Raw genomic sequence first — 18,216 nt, forward strand, 5'->3', positions numbered from 1 at the left:
GGCCTTTTCAATTTTGATGATCAATGCAAAGAACCAACTTTTAACTTTGTTGGTTTTTTAAATGTTATACCTCTTTTTTATGTTATTAATATTTCCTCCCATCTATACTTTTTATATATCTTACATTTGGTTAAATTTGTTTTTCCCCAAGCTATTAGAGCAGATTTTAGATAATTTAGTTCACACATTTTGTTTTTTTTTCTAATATAAGAAATAAAAGCTGTAAACATTCCTTTAAACTCTGTTTTAGTTGTTTTCCATATAGTTAACTTGTTATATAAGAGTAAAAAATAAATCAAAGCAGGAAAGAAATAATTTATTAATTTGAAAATTAGGCAGGAAATTTCCCCTTCAGTAAATTCTTCCCATCTCTTTGAAATGTGTGTAAAATTTATTAAAAGCTAAATTGTCCTCTTGCCAGCTTTATGATCCATGAATGTCTTTCTTAAATATCTGGGAATCATTTATTTGCAATGTAATCACTAAGGAAGACAGTGCCTCATCTCACAGTTTCTGTGAGAGGGTAGATACCTGACTGCCTAAAGGGGGCACAAAAACCACTTTCTGTCATAAAGCTCTGAGATTATTTTTCCTTTGGATAAAACCAATTCACAGATGATCACCCTAATTACTGGGTGAATTTAAAATGCACATGTGGGACAAATCACCTTGTCAACATCTCTTACTTGAGGGCTGATTATTGCTTATTTTGGGAATATATATAATCGGTTTTATCTGTTTGGCTATATAAAAGGATAAGTATTTTTTATGACTTTGCAGACTGTTTGATGGATTGCCTGTGATGCATATCACATCCTGTATTCATACTTATTTGTATTTATACTTATTCATACTTAGTAAATCTGTTTTCTTTTTTGCGAACTTTTTGGGATGGTTCTTCTAGATGGGAGGAAATTTTGTTTTTAGTTATAGTTTCGTAACATTTTTGTTTTTGTTAACATTCATTTTGAATTATTTTAATTCCTTTTGAATTTTATTCTTTAATGCATGCATTATTTAAAGGTATGTTTCTTAATTTCCATATATTTGGGCTCAGTTATTTTTTCTGCTTATTTATATATTACTGATTAAGTTCTAATTCTAAGTCTTATTTCAATATATTGAAATTTCCTATGTGATATTCTAGATAAAATAGGATGTCAGGTCTTGACTTAGAAGTTCAGTTTTGTCACTTTAGTTAACATCTCTAAGTTTTCATTTATCTATAATATAAACAAATACAGAGTTGATTGATTTGTTTGAAGATATAAATGAATGTGCATTTATGTATGTGTGTGTGTGTTATGTGAGTTAAAATAAGATTTAAATTATTAGTGTCATTATATTGACATTTATGTCATTTTATTTATTAATAAAAATTGACCAAAGTTCATATAACTAGTAACAGGCATTACTTAGCCACATAGTGAAATAACTTAAAATATTGCTACCTCTTTAATCTGTGACTCTCAAATTTTAGTGTTCATAGGAATCTTTGGAGTACTTGAAAAATAAAATTTCAATCCTGGTTCCATTCATAAACATTCTGATGAGACTCATAAATCTGCCTTTTAAATAAGTACCAATATTATTCATAATCAGGTGGTCCACAGACCATACTTTGGGAAAAACTGCTTTCCAACCTATGTTTCTGTATGTTTAACTTGCACAATTAGCAGTAGGTATATACAATCACCTCTTAAGCTTCTCCTTCAGAAATAAATAAATATAATACATTTGTATTTGTTATATGATTGTTGAGTGTATCTGGAATACCCACAAGGCTTTCTGAATGTCATACATTTGCTATCAAATTTCCTTAAAGGTTATTATGTGTATTTTCTACATAAATAAATGGGTTATGCAGGTTCTTAAGTACCCCTTAATTAAACCCGCACCCTAAACTCCAATTATTTCTCTCACATCTTGTTTGGATTTGATTAACATCTATTCTAATCCTACAAAGTAATTTCCAGGCTCTGCTAGATTATTGTACTATAAATAAGAAATAATCATTTAAACTTCAACCTTCTCTTTTCAAAGATTATGACACTCAGGTTTGATGGTATTACCACAGAAATGTCAGCTCAATTATTTTTAGAATAATTAGCTTCATTACATACAGAAGGTACACAGATATAAAATTCAGTTTCTTGATTCCAAAATAGCTTCAATAGCAATCAAATCCTAATTAAAAGAGGCTCACACCTGCTACCTTCATCCTTTGTCACTCTCTTATGGAAGGATTTACTATCATAGAATCTAAACAATTATTAAGTATCAGCACAAAACTGATTGCTAAATATCAATGCATATATCCAGAAGTTACTGGATTGAAATTATCTAACATTATTTCTTATAACTGGAACATAGTCTTATATAGGGTTGCTTGTGTTGCTAGAGTATTGGGAGTACAAAGAGAATGTATGATTTGAATATGAAAAAACTTGAAATAGGACTCAGGTGTTCTGACAATCACTCCTGTTACATCAGTTCATTGCATTCATAGAACATAGATATTTTCTGTATCAACTCGAAACTCTTCTGGGATGAATAAAGATATTCCTCCAGACCAAAAAATTCTTATTTGTTTCATGTGATTATCCAGGTATAATTTTTTTAAGGCCGTGCAAGGAATAATACATGGTTTAGGGAGAACAAAAAAAGAAAGATTAGGTTCAATTGCCAGAATGACCAAGAGAAAGGATTAAGATAATCATATATAGAAAAAGTAGGGGGAAAGAATAACAGCTGAGAGCAATGAGTGTGTTAATCCAGAGAATACACGAGGTGTCTTAGGTGTTGTACATCATTATAGAGTTAATTTTTCACATCTGATTAAACAATATGAGGCTATACCACAGTCCCGCTCCCTCCAAATATGCTTGTACAATGATTATTTTGTGCAACGAATCAATTTATGAGACATTTTACATCAAAATAAAAGTTGGTAGTTCTTCTTTCCTTTTAAAATAAGACTCGTTTAATAATTATACAATAATCTGAACTTGGTATATGTGTGTATATATACACGTTAACTTGGCATATATGTATGTGTGTATGTATATTACACACACATATATATATCGTGAGTTCACATTTTTATTACATAATTATTGTGCAATAATGTTAAATATTTTCTTTACCCAAGAAAGATTATCACAAACAGTACTAGATGCACTTTGATTTGTTTGAATTGTGTTTAGAACACTTAATATGAGATGTACCCTCTTAACAAATGATTTATGTATATAATACAGTATTGTTAACTCTAAGTACAATATTGTACAGCAAATCTCTAGAACTTATTCATCTTGAAAAAATGAAATTTTATACTTGTTAAATGGCTACTTCCCATGTTCCCATACCCTCAGACCCTGGAAATCGCTATTTTACTATCTGCTATATAAATTTGACTATTTTAGATACCTCTTATAAGTGGAATCATGCAATATTTGCCCTGTGACTTGCTTATGTCACATAACATAATGTCTTCAAAGTTCATTGTTATATCACATGGCAGGATTTCTTTCCTTTATAGGGCTGAATAATATCCCACAAGGAGTTATGCCACACCTGTTAGTATGAGTATTATCAAAAGCAAACAAAAAAAGACAAGTGTTGGTGAGAATGTGAAAAAATGTTAATCTTTGCATACTGTTGGTGAAAATGAAAATGTTGTAGTTACTAGGAAAAACAGTATGAAGCTTCCTCAAAAAAAAAATGTTTTTTGTTTTTTTTTGAGACAGAGTCTCACTTTGTGCCCAGGCTAGAGTGAGTGCCGTGGCGTCAGCCTGGCTCACAGCAACCTCAATCTCCTGGGCTCAAGCGATCCTACTGCCTCAGCCTCTCGAGTAGCTGGGACTCCAGGCATGTGCCACAATCCCCAGCTAATTTTTTCTATATATATTTTTGTTTGGTCAATTAATTTCTTTCTATTTTTAGTAGAGATGGGGTCTCGCTCATGCTGATTTCGAACTCCTGACCTCAAGCGATCCGCCCTCCTTGGCCCCCCAGAGTGCTAGGATTACAGGCGTGAGCCACCGCGCCCGGCCCTTCCTCAAAAATTTTAAAATAATACTGCCATATGATCCCACAATCTCACTTTTGCATATTTATCCAAAAGAATTGAAATTAGAATCTCAAAAAGATATTTACAATCCCTTGTACACTGCAGCATTATTTACAGCAGTTAAGATGTGGATTAATAAAATGTGGTATATGTATACCGTGGAATTCTATTTAGCCACAAAAAGCAATGGTGATCTAGCACCTCTTGTATTATCCTGGATAGAGCTGGAGCCCATTCTACTAAGCGAACTAACACAAGAATGGAAAAACAAGCACCACATGTACTCATCATCAAATTGATATTAACTGATCAACACATAAGTGCATATATGCTAATAACATTCATAGGGTGTCAGGTATATGGTGGGGGAGGAGGGGATGGGTATACACACATCTAATGGGTGTGGAGCACACTGTCTAGGGGAAGGACATGCTTGAAGCTCTGATTTGTACCCTTGTGATATGCTGACGTAAACAAAATTAAAAAGATGTGGAAACAAACTAAATGTCCATCAATGGATGAACGGATAATGAAAATGTGATTTTTTAAAAAAATTAACATAATGAAGAATTGTTAGCATGAATATTGGAAAGGTATTTCTGTTTTTATAAGTCATTTAAAATCGGTTAATTACATTTAACTGTAATTCCATATTTTATATTCTTTTAAAACTGGAGAATATGTATCTAAAATAAATGAATGTACCTTGTTCTCAAAGCATTGCTAACATTAAGATCATTGTGTGATCCATGAACAGATTAATGGGATTACTCAATCTTAAATAAAGGAATTTTTTAAAAAAAATTTAGACCTGTTAAGTACAAATTACCATTTTGATCAGATACCAACATTTTGTTTGAGCAAAACCAGGTTTACCATAGAAAAGCTTACCTATGTTGTTTTTTTCCAGCAGATTTCTCTTGTGAAAGGACTAATTGAATTATCTGATGAAACATGGTAGCAGAGCAATTTGCCAGATGCTGTAAGCATTAAGGATTTATTGAGAAGGATTTCCATTAAAAAAGAAAAAAAAAAGATTAATGATTGGAGAAGACTGTAAACTCAGTTTCTGAGTTCAGAGAGCAGTCAGATTTTTTTTTAGACTTTGGGCTTAAAGCATCTATAGATGGTAGAGTGAGGATTGCAAGGAAAATCAGATAAATATCACAGTTACAGTTGGAATGTTTTTGGTGATAGTGTAGACATAAGAGAGAATTTGAGATATTGCTATAATGTTAATAAATAAAGGTAAAAATGCTTTCCAGATGTAATAAGTATCACATCAAATGTTATATTATCTCACAAGTGATTCAGTAATATTTTGCTTATATTATTTATAACCTAAATAGTAAACAACATAATCACACAATATACAATACAATTCTATAATTTGATTTAGATGAACAGTTCTCTCTAAACTCCTTATTATTATTATTATTATTATTATTATTTGGAGACAAGGTGTCACTCTGTTGCCTGGGCTAGAGAGCAGTGGCATCATCATAGCTCACTACAACCTCAAACTCTTGGGCTCAAGCGATCCTCCTACGTCACTCCTGAGCAGCTGGAACTGCAGGTGTGCACCACCACGCCTGGCTATTTTTTCTTTCTTTCGTAGTGATTGGGTCTCACTATTTTGCCCAGGATGATCTTGAACTCCTGGCCTCAAGCAATACTTCTCCCTCAGCCTGCCAAATTGCTAGGATTATAGGAGTGAGCTACTGCACCTGGCTCTAATTTTAATAGACGCTTTGTAGCAAGATATCCTGGCTTCCAAGCTTTTTCTGTAAGTTGGAATTTCTTAAGTAGTAAAAACATACTTTTACATCTTTATAAAGGTTTGTAAATAAGAAAGAAATTTATAGTCCTCCATAGATAGAGTACCAATCTATAAACAGCATGAAACTTCACATTTAACTCTTGTTCTACTGCTGTTGCTTCTCTGTCCTTTCAGGAGTGAGCATAATCAGAGAAAAAAATTAGTCTGCATAAACCAGGGTCGAAATGTTAATTATTTTATTCAACCATTATTAACATAAATGATATAGTGAATGCTTAGAACACTGACTGAAAGTAAAAAAAAAAAAAAATTAGTAAATTTAAAAAGTGTTGAGAGATTTACTAGAAGTCTGGTAACAGATAATTTTCCTTAAAGCGAATTTCAGAATAAGATATAAATTGTTGAATCTCACCTAAAGTAGTTTATTACAGTGCAATGAGGTTCTTTTTCTAAAATGACCTTACTTCTAAGACTCAATGCCTGTATTCTAAAAGACACTTCATAACCATGTCCAAGCAAGATTTATGCATTATATAGTAATTCTCTGAAATAAACCTCCAGTTTCCTGTTCTTATTTATGGCATTTATAAGATTAACACATGAGCCCCAATGCAGCAGGTTGGATCAGTGCTTGCAGACTCATACACTCATTTCTTATGAAAAGATAAGAGGCAGGAAGATTAACGTGGACTGGCTCTGCCAAGAGGACATTCTGATTCTTTCTAAGTCACTTGGGAATTTTTCTCAAGCACCTGAGGCCTAACACTTTTTCACCTGTAAACTGACAACAGACTTAGGCTCCGAAGCCAACTGGATTAGTCCAAAACCCCTTAACTACCATGGAAGGCATTGCATTCCATGAAAGGAGCTTAAGGAATATGAGCTCTCTTTATCCAGAAAACGTAAGAATTGTTTTAAAAGCTTTCATGTTAAAAGTGCCTACACTGATCAGCATATAAAGTATGTTAAGAGAGAAGTTAACTTATGCATTTCTCTCATTTTGCTTTTTAATATAGAATATCCTAAATTGACATATTAATAAGAATCACAAAGGGTGCTTATTTAAAATAATAATAAAAAATAATAAAATGGATATATGGTCACATCCCCTTGAGTCTTATTCAATACATCTGGGTTTCACCAAGGAATTTGTCTTTTTTTTTTTTTTTTTTTTTTTTTTTGAGACAGAGTCTCGCTTTGTTGCCCAGGCTAGAGTGAGTGCCATGGCGTCAGCCTAGCTCATAGCAACCTCAAACTCCTGGCTCAAGCAATCCTCCTGCCTCAGCCTCCCGAGTAGCTGGGACTACAGGCATGCGCCACCATGCCCGGCTAATTTTTTGTATATATATTAGTTGGCCAATTAATTTCTTTCTATTTTATAGTAGAGACAGGGTCTCGCTCTTGCTCAGGTTGGTTTCGAACTCCTGACCTCGAGCAATCCGCCCGCCTCGGCCTCCCAGAGAGCTAGGATTACAGGCGTGAGCCACCGCGCCCGGCCGAATTTGTCTTTTTATTAAGTAATTTTAATAAGATTTTGGGAAACACAACTGTTGAGCTGAAAAGAGCTGAAAACCCATGCAAAGTACCTCAATTGACAGTATGTATTGCAAAAAAAGATATTAAATATAGTTTAGTAGTATAAAATAGAATGCCAGATCATGGGGATAAAAGTGTAAAGCAAATATAAGAGAAGAAAAATATATTTGGAATTATAAAATAAAATTTAGAAACAAATAACCAAAAATTATATGCATTGTGTTATGTAGCACTAGAGAATTTATAGTATTAAAATGATGTGTATAATCCAGTATTTGTATAACAGATCTTCCAGACTGTAAAGTCTGTCCTTTCACTGCTGACCTAAAGACCTGGTACTTAGCTCTTTCCTGTGTGTTAGGTCTGGGAATATGCTACCCACCCAATTAACGCTCTTTTCACACTTATCTTGAAAACCATATGGCATATAGCACAGCCACAAATTTAACTCACACTACAACTTGTATATATAGAAAAATGTAATTGCTGTTGACCTACCTTGAGCTTTTTTTTTTTTTTTTTGAGACAGAGTCTCGCTTTGTTGTCCAGGCTAGAGTGAGTGCCATGGCGTCAGCCTAGCTCACAGCAACCTCAAACTCCTGGGCTTGAGTGATCCTTCTGCCTCAGCCTCCCGAGTAGCTGGGACTACAGGCATGCGCCACCATGCCCGGCTAATTTTTTATATATATATCAGTTGGCCAATTAATTTCTTTCTATTTATAGTAGAGACGGGGTCTCGCTCTTGCTCAGGCTGGTTTTGAACTCCTGACCTTGAGCAATCCGCCTGCCTCGGCCTCCCAAGAGCTAGGATTACAGGCGTGAGCCACAGCGCCCGGCCTGTACCTTGAGCTTTTTTAAGGAGAGCATATATTCCAACACACACACGTACGTGATCTTGTTTAGAATTTAGTCTAATGCAATAATTTAAACATTAATTTCTGTTTTTCTTGAAAAAATGTATCAGTCTCTCCATCTTTCAGGATCCTTGCTGCTTTATTTTAAAAGGTGGCTGAATGTTTGGAGAAGGTATGGGGAAGGTTTTTGGACACAGTGACTTTCATCCTATGAAATGCTGTGTTTTGCCCACCTGAGAGCTATTTGTCCTCCTAATCCCTCTTTTCTGGAACTTGAGCATATGGTGCTCTTTTCTCCCTGGCTGAGTGGCCGTTTCTTGCTCCTGCCAATGCTATGTGCCTCTGTGGGGTCTGGGTATGTTCTGGCACAGCTCTGAAAGTCTGCTCTGCAGGCACATTACAGAACTAGCTTTTCTACAGCAAACTCCTTAGGAAGAGTGTCAGCAACGTCTGTATCATGTCATTAGTACATGAGAAGCAGAGGCAAAGATAAAACCTCAGGGACTTCCCTCTGCCTAAGCATGAAGCCCTGCCAGATGTACTTTGATATGATCCACCCTCAATCTAGTATAGAACAGCCTGTGAAGCATCCTCTTCCTAGAGTCTCTAAGATGTTAGAGCCCCAGTCTGCCCTCAAGGGCAACCCAAACATTTCTTCATCAATGATGGTTCAAAGTCCAAAGCAAGAAAAATCCAGAACTGATTGCTTTGCTCTTCTTCCCATAATCCTCTATGTCTGAAAATAAGTGGATTTTAGAAATATCACTTATTTTGTATATATCTCTGCTATAGCATGTGCAGGACTATCATAGATGTGAAACGTTTTATTTTCTACATTGCAAGAGAATATTATGAGCTTCCTTCCTGATTTGAATCTTGATTTGTTTAAATGAAGGAAATAATAATCTAGAAAAATTCTTACTACTAAACATTTGAATATAAATGCTACTTACTGTCTAACTCTATAATTTATTTTATATGCCAGAAAGTTGTTGTTATGTTAGACTTACCTTATATTCCTAATGTAAACAATACTAGTTTTTTTAGTCATATATTTAGCAAACTAGTGTGTATGTTTTATACTTATAAATGCAAAAAGTAAAAACACATTAGTAATTTTCCATATATTGTTCCCAATAAAAACATTTATATCAATAAATTTATTTGACAAAGATATAACAGTGTAAATTATATATGAAACTTGAGAATTACTCTAGTTCTTTACAGAAGCTGCAACATTGTTGTGAAAGTAGTTGCTTCCTTTGGAAGCAATTACTTAAATAGAAAATATTTTTTCACTGCAGTCTTTTTGATACTCAAGTGCCAAAATGCTTTAGCCTTGGTCAGCTTCACTGATTGTCTTCAGTTATTATCTTCTCTTCTCTCATTCATCACCTTCTCCATTCAGAGATAAAGAAGAACTTAGTTTTATTCTTTTACTGAATGTATTAATTTCCCCTTTCCATCAATCATTTGGGAAGGTTAAAGCTTTCTCCTCTTACCTCGTCCTTTATTTGTTCCCAATAAAACATCAGACAACATCTTTCTCGTCTTGCAAATTCTGGCTTTTTCTAGAGTACATCCATGTACCATTTAGATATTTTGTGGAGACATACCTGTTTCTCTCTGTGTATGTTCATGTAGGGGTCCCCAACATATGGTGAGTTGTATGATTATTTAATTATATATTACAGCCCACTAAAAATAGAAATAAAGTGCACAATAAATGTAATGCACTTGAATCATCCTGAAAGCATCCCCCTGCCCCAGCCCCAGTCTGTGGAAGAATTCTCTTCCATGAAAATGATCCCTGGTACCAAAAAGGTTGGGGACTGCTGTGAAAGTCCTGGAGATGAAAGGGAATCCCTGAATTGAAAATGTTCTATATATGGAAGAAACACCCTAATATCATTGCCATCCTTGCTTTGTATTTCTAAAAATTAACAGCACACTAAAATATTGTGTTTGAAAAGTTGTATTTTGTGGAAAGTATTGGGAGCTATTCATAGATATATCTAAACCTTTGTAATCTTTATACATACAAAAACATATAGTTTGTTTAGGTTAGTTTTAAATGTTGGCCTTGATTTCTCTCCTTTATTCTTTGATAAACACAGCTCTGAATATTTGAAAACTTACACAATTATTAGGAAAAAAACTATTTACTTATTATTCATAAGCCTTATAATTAGTGGTTTCTATATTAAATTCCACTGGGATAATTCTCATAATTGCAGATGGCTTGGAATGCCATTTTGCAGGAACATCATTTCTAGTACAAATGATCAAATTCTGCATTATAAGTTTAAAAGGACTGTTTATTTCAATTAAGAAAAATAGGCATAATCTTTTCAGTTTTATTTATGTAAAATAAAGATGTCATTACAAAATTTTAGAGTTAGAGCAACAAAAAAAAATTAAACATGCTATTATAATTTTCATCTATTTTAACATATTTAACTAATATATGTTGATTGCTTTTGAGAGATGACTTTTTTCTTTCATAGGGCTTGATTGAGTCCATCATTTTTTTCCTTGTTATATAATGTAGTATTTATGTTACCCTAAATCATTTTCTTTTCACTTTAAAATTATTCCACAAATCTTTTAATTTGTTTAGTCTCTCAGAGCTCTGCAGAACAGGCTTAGGGTCTAAGAAGGAGACTACAGCAGTTCTCCTTTAGGGCTTTTGCATTGACTGAAAAAGAGCAATCAAACTTATCAGCTGAAAACAGTCTTTGGCTTCAAGCCAATAGACCAGTTCATTTATTACATTTAAAGAGTCTTACGGGGGCAGTCCAGCTCCACTGTGAAAAAACCACTACCACAGCACAATAAAAGAGTCTTTAATTCCAACTGGAGTAGTGTTTAACTTAACCAGGACCTGAGGTTAGGATGGCTAAGGGCCAAGCAATATGCAATAAAAGAAATGGTCAGTATTTTATAACTGGTGATTTATGATAAACCTGACCTTTGAAAATAATTCCACATTTTGAAGAGCCAGAATCTTTCTATTTGTGACACATTGTTACTGTAGTATATGGAAGGAGCTCCTTTAGAATTATACCCATCTTTTAATTCAATACCTATCTTGTAACAACAGGATATAGGGATAATCTGTGGATATATTCATTTCTCTGTTAGTTGACTTTCTTTACAATATCGCTTTCAATACAACTGAGAGAAAGAAAATAATTATGAACAATGGCTTAAAGAAAGAGCATGAACTCTCTGGTCCCTAGAAAGAGGGAAATTAAAATATGAAAAGAGATATGGCAGAAAGGTGAAAAAGAAAGGCATACAATTATACAACTGTTTTCAAGAGGATATATGATAACTAAAGGAGTTGTGCTGTCCAAAATATATGATACAAACCTAAGAAAACAGAAAAGGGAAATGTTTTTCGTTTCCTTTCTTTATGATATAGGCTTCTGCAGGAATGAAGACGCTACCCTTGCACAAGCACAAGCGTATTATAGCTCAAATAGGCTTTAGGTATGCTTATCCTACAGCAGATGGTCACATCCAACATTGTTTCCAGAAGAGAAAAGGAAACATGTGTTCGTGTTTTCATCAAGTATCTCACAAAGTAATATTTGAAACAAAATTAACTGATAAAATGGGATTAACTATAATATATTTGAGGCAAAGTTGTGACATCTTCAGTAGGTTTCTAATACAAATATAGGCAAGTCAATTCATCTTTCTCATTTTCAGTTTCCTCAAAGGTAAATTGAGACAGCAGAACAAGATGAATTCCAGAGTGCTTTCATGCTATGGTTTGAATTTTGTCCACTTTAAAACTCACATGTTAAGAATTTAATACCCAATGCAACAGTGTTGGGATATGGTAACCAAAGCAAGGAGTTTAGGTCATGAGGCCTTTGCCTAATCATGAATGGATTAATGCCACTATAAAAAGGGTTTATGGGAGCAGGTCCTTGCCTTCAACTCTTTTGCCAGGTGAGAACACAAAATTCCTCCATTGGCCTCTTACCTTCCACCATGTGAGCAGGAAGAAGGCTCTCAACAGATGCTGGTGCCTTGCTTGTGAACTTCCCAGCCTCCAGAACTGTGAGAAAATAAATTTATCTTTTATATTACTCAGCCTCAGTTATTCTAATGTTAGAGCAGCACAAAATTGAGACATTTGAAATGAACCATGTCCATAATTTTCAAATCCATCAATAATTTTTTCACCTTTCATGAAACAATAATAGCTTGTTTATCTTTACAGCAATGACATCAACTATATATTTTTTTAACATAAGAGCAGTTTCATGACAATTTTCAGTATACAGAAGTGGTTGCTTAAAAGTTGAATATCTCCTAAATACAAAAAATAAAAATAAATGAATAAATAAGGAAGTAGACATAGAGCTCTAAATAGTTACAAACTTGAGAAATTATTCCTAAATAACACACATACATCCTTTTATTCTTCAGTAATTCAATTTAGTCATTTAATTCTTTCAAGCAAAAAAAGAAAGGTTTCTTTGTCAGTTTTTATCTTGTAAATCTGAAAATGAATTATTACCACTCAATATTTGCTCACCATCCACTGCCTTTTTGCTTTTATTGCCATGATTTTGAACTTTAAAGTTATTGTTAAAATTTTTAAACATCTGTGATCAGAAAATGTCATTTTCAGATGTAAATTAAAAGCTATTCATTGAGATTTCTCTATGAAGTAACACTGTAATTTCAACCTTCTACCTAAGGGAATTTATTTTTGAAGTGTCTGTGGTGCTTTTTTATCATTTCCAGTCTCTTGTTTTGTTCTCTTCCTCTGGGTCTAAAAGTTTCTTTTTGATATTTCCAATTAAGATTGAAGTTTGCTGTGTGTTTTCTAATGCTGATATAAAAAATTTTTTGGAACAATGCCATTTTTCTAACCCACAAAGCTGTTGCTGTGAGTAGGCTTGCTCTTAGATAACTCCTTCTGTAGCTCTGTTCATGATTAATTAGCATTTCTAAAGAAGTAAATGAGCATCTTGCATTTCACTTTCTTTGCAAAATGTTTGACATGTTGTGAATGTTTGATTTTACTGTATTTCTCTTAATATATGCTAATACATGCTTATACTGTGATTAAAATAGCATAGTGATTAGGCAGGTATAGGAATCTGAATGAGGGGGGGTAAATGGTTTTCATCTTTAATACTATGGTGACATAGTAGCTTATCTATTATTGACAATGATACCATAATAATAATTTAAAAAATGGAAAATAAACTGATTGGCTCACTTTCTTTTCCCTTGAGAAGTTAGAATTTTGATACTACTGTACATTTTAACCATTCTTAACTATTCTTATTCCAGGAGAGTATCCGGATATGCTGAAGTAAAAGTTTTAGAAAATGTATGTACATTAAATTTGGCTTCAGTGAACACCAGGATTTCCTATTTATTAACTGTGACACCAATTACTAAAGAAAATTATGTTATAGTAATCAAAACAGCATAGTACTAGTACAAAAGTAGACACATAAATCAGTGGAACAGAATAGAGAACCCAGAAGTAAAACCATACATCTACAACCAACTAATCAAAGCAGACAAAAACATACACTGAGAAAATGACATCCTATTCAATAAATGGTACTGAGTAAATTGGACAGCCACATGCAGAAGAATGAAACTTGTATCCCTCTCACTATACAAAAAATAAAAATAACTCAAGATGGATTAAAGACTTAAATGTAAGACCTGATTCCATAAAATCACTAGAAGAAAACAGAAAAATTCTTCTAGACATTGGCCTAGGCAAAGTATTTATGACTAAGACTCCCCCAAAAGCAAATACAGCATCAATAAAAATAAATGGAACATAATTAAAAAGTTTCTGCATAGCAAAAGAAATAATCAACAGAGTAAATAGACAACCTACAGAATTGGAGAAGTTATTTATGAATTATACATCTGACAAAGGACTAATACCCAGAATATATGAGGAACTCAAACCAATCAGCAAGAAAAACAATAATCCCATTAAAAATGTGCAAAAACATGAATAGATATTTTTGAAAAGAAGACATACTAATGGCCAACAAATATATGAAAAAATGCTGAACATCACTAATCATCAGGGAAATGTAAATTTAAACCACAATGAGATACCTCTTTACTCCTCTCAGAATGGTCATTATTAAAAGTCAAAAAAACAATAGATATTGTCCCAGATGTCATGAAAAGGGAACCATTATACACTGTTAGTTGTCATGTAAATTAGTACAGCTTCTATGGAAAACGATATGGTGATTCAAAGAACTAAAAGTAGACTTGCCATTCTATCTAGCAATCCTGCTACTAGGTATCTAGCCAACCAAAAGAAAAGAAGTCAATATATCAAAAAGATACATGCAGTAATATGGTTATCATAGCACAATACACAATTTCAAAGATATGGACTCAAGTGCCAGTCACCTGATAAGCAGACAAAGAAAATGTGATATACCTCATATATACACTACTTGGGCATAAAAAAAGAAAGAATTTCTTTTGCAGCAACTTGGATGGAATTGAAAGCCATTATCCTAGTGAAAGATCTCAGAGGTGGAAAACCAAATAGTTCTCATACTTACTTATAAGTGGGAGTTAAATGATGAGTATACATAGTCATACAGAGTGATATAATGGACTTCAGAAACAAACAAACAAAAGAAAAAAATATAACACGTAAGGAAATGGCACAGTATTTAAAATATACATTTATGTAAAAAAAAGTTTATTTTGAGAATTAAATTTAAAAAGACAATATACGTAACCTAAACATTTATACCCCCATAACAGTAAAAAAAGAAGTTTAGGAGGATGGGAAGGAATAGAATTATCAAAAATTACCTATTGAGTACAATGTATACTATTTGGGTTACAAGTACATTAAAAGCCCTGACTTCATCACTATTCAATTCATCCATGTAACAAAAAACCACTTGTACCACTAAATCTATTGAAATAGATAAAATACTGACAACTCTAAATTCAGGTGAGAATATGAGGATAGAACAATAGAAACTGTCATTGCTGGTGGGAATGCAAAATTTCTTACAAAACTAAATACATTCTTGCCTTATGATCCAGCAATCATATTCCTTGGCATTTACCCAAATCAGTAAAAATCTCATCCACAAAAACAAACAAATAAAAAAGATGCACGAGGATGTTTATAGCAGCCTTTCACCTATGATTTATTAAAGAGATTTCTTATCTTTATTTAAACTTATACATTTGCAATATATGCACAAACACACGTATGTCGTTCTAATACTTCTTTCACATCCCTTATTTTTACAAATTCTTTTAGTAAGTCTCTTAATTTTCTGTTTTTGAATTTTTTTTATTCCATGTCCAAACCATATGTACACCAAAAAGCAGAGGAGTAATTCTGCATTTATAAAATAATGCCTCAGTCAAGTCAGACCACACTGGTATAATAAGAGACTCTAGGAGCTAGAGTTTGTTTTGTTTGACTTATCCCAACACCACAGCTGATTTCATTTAAATTCAATGGTCAACCAGAGCAGAGTTAATCAGACATTTTCTTCTACATCTTTGAAATTTAGAATAGAAAGACACAGAGATTAATTATTGTCTTTGAGTCACATTAATGGAAGTAAATTTCAAACTTTAATGTGCATGTGGATAACCAGGAAATTGTTAAAATGCATATTCTGGTTTTGGATATTGAGAGAAATTCTGAATAGCATTATGAAACTTACTAATAAAATGTGATTAAATAAATATGTAATTAAAATAATTCAACTTTAAATTTTACAATGTAATTCTACCTTTTATCTCCCTCAGGCACTCCATATTATTATTATTGGTCAGAACACTTGTCTGTAAGCAGAATACTAGAATACCAGTATACTAGAATACTAGTATACTAGAATACTAGATAATCTGAAAGATAGGTAGATATGTTTTTTTCTGTAAATAAAAGGATAGAAAATGTGCATGCAAAATTCTTTTTTTAGACCCAGTATAGTGTTCGAATTTTTTCCAAAATCTTAGGTCAAATATAAATATTACCAACTTATTTGTAAAACATATCATTTCATTTTTTAAATATAATTTTTATTTTTAATTGATTCACCTATTTGTAACAATGATTACAGAACTGTTATCACAGATACTGAAAGAGATCAATGCTATTCTTGTTCTGTTTTGGGTATCCATTCCTATATAAACAAAAAGCTTCAATACTTTGTGGCTTAGGGCAATGAGTTATTATTTTTCATAATTCTATGTGTCAGAAATTCAAGAAGTGCTAGGCTGGGTAGTTCTCTTCTATCTGGTGTCAGTTAAAACTTATTCTCTCGGCTCTACTGGTGTATGGAATGAGCTAGACTACAAATATGAAAAATACACCATAAAAATATATTTTTTTTCCATCCCTAATGGCAAAAAATATATACAAAAAATATACAAAATATATTAAAAAAATACAAGTAGTATTGCATCATGTAAATCAGGTCCAGATACAGAGGAGCCTTCTCAAAGAGAGTTTCTCAGTTGTAGCTTCTCAGTTTAGCACTTTTTATTCCAGAACTGAAGAAGACAAGTTGTCTGAGGTTTCTCTATATGTAAATATTTGCTTACAAAAAATTTTTTCTTACCCCCTTACCCGTCCACCAAAAATATAATAATGAAACAGGAACATAAAAAAATGAATAAATAAAAGAAACTCCAAATAAGGAGAGGAATGAAAGCACATAGCAGTCACTGTTCCACAGCAATTTTGAAATCCAATTGTTAGGGAACCCCACTTCCATAGCTGTGGAATTTTTCAATTAAGGCCCAGTTTTTCTCCCTTAAAGTGTTTTCTCACAATCTTTAGTAGTACTTTCTAGGAGCTTATTTCTGCTGTTTAAGTTCCACTCTTAATGTTTTGGTGAAAGATAGCTTGTGTTTACAACTGAATAGCTTTCTTAGCTACTTTCTGCCCTTAAAAGATAGGTGGCCTAGATTCCTTTTACCTTTTAATGAAATCTTCCCCTTTTATTCCAAGGTGTTGACTCTTTCACCAATACATTTAAAAAAAACCAACATTGTTGATTTCAGTGAATACTATTGGGATTCATTCAATGCTCCCAAAGGACTCATCCATAATTCCTTTTGAGACAGACATATCTCTCCTTTAGGCAGGTAAGGATACTGTTGGATAATGCCCTTAAGATTCTTAAAATACATTTTGTCTAACTGCAAGAGTAATGTATCACCTTAAATATTACAAAAGTTTTAATAAAGTACTTTCAGCTTCAACTTATAGTTTTATCTTTATGCTGAGTCCACATTTTACTGAGAGTACTTTGAATATATATTATAAGGCTAGTTTTTATTTTGAGAAAATGTTTCTATTAGGAGTAGCAGGGGATGAGAAATAGTTGTATTTTCTAACTTAGCACTCTTGGGTATGAAATGTTTCCTCTAAATTCAGCTTTAAATTGAATGGCCCTTTTTTTGTAAAATTCATCTCTCTCCTACAATACCTTATCATAAATGTATAAACCAATTGACACTTTGAACATCATGCCTTGAAATATGTTAGTCCTCAATTTCATAGGGTGTATTTTCCATCATTTATATAATGCAGTCAACAGTTTTGCCAGTTTTTCTAACTGAACATTATATACCTACTTTTCTTCAGTCTCCAATAGTAATATCGTCACTAAATTTTTAATTTTCACTGATGGTCTTCTTGCTGTCTTTGTAGATGTTTTTACTGCTTGATCTCAAAGCCAATACCACATGCATTAGGATTTTATTAGATCAACCACCCCTGTCAAGGAGGGAGGAAACAAATTCAACCTCTAGGAGAATTGGTAAATATATAGAGACAAAAAATAATAAAGGTGATCTTTGTAGACTATCCACAGCATACATGATCTAGGTCTATATATGTGTTTTTCTCTCAAATTTGGAAATATGTAAAAAAAGTGGGTCTGTATGACTGAAAGCTAAAAAGTGCA

This window comes from Microcebus murinus, chromosome 13 (genome assembly GCF_040939455.1).
Source record: "Microcebus murinus isolate Inina chromosome 13, M.murinus_Inina_mat1.0, whole genome shotgun sequence".
In the NCBI taxonomy this organism is placed as follows: Eukaryota; Metazoa; Chordata; class Mammalia; order Primates; family Cheirogaleidae; genus Microcebus; species Microcebus murinus.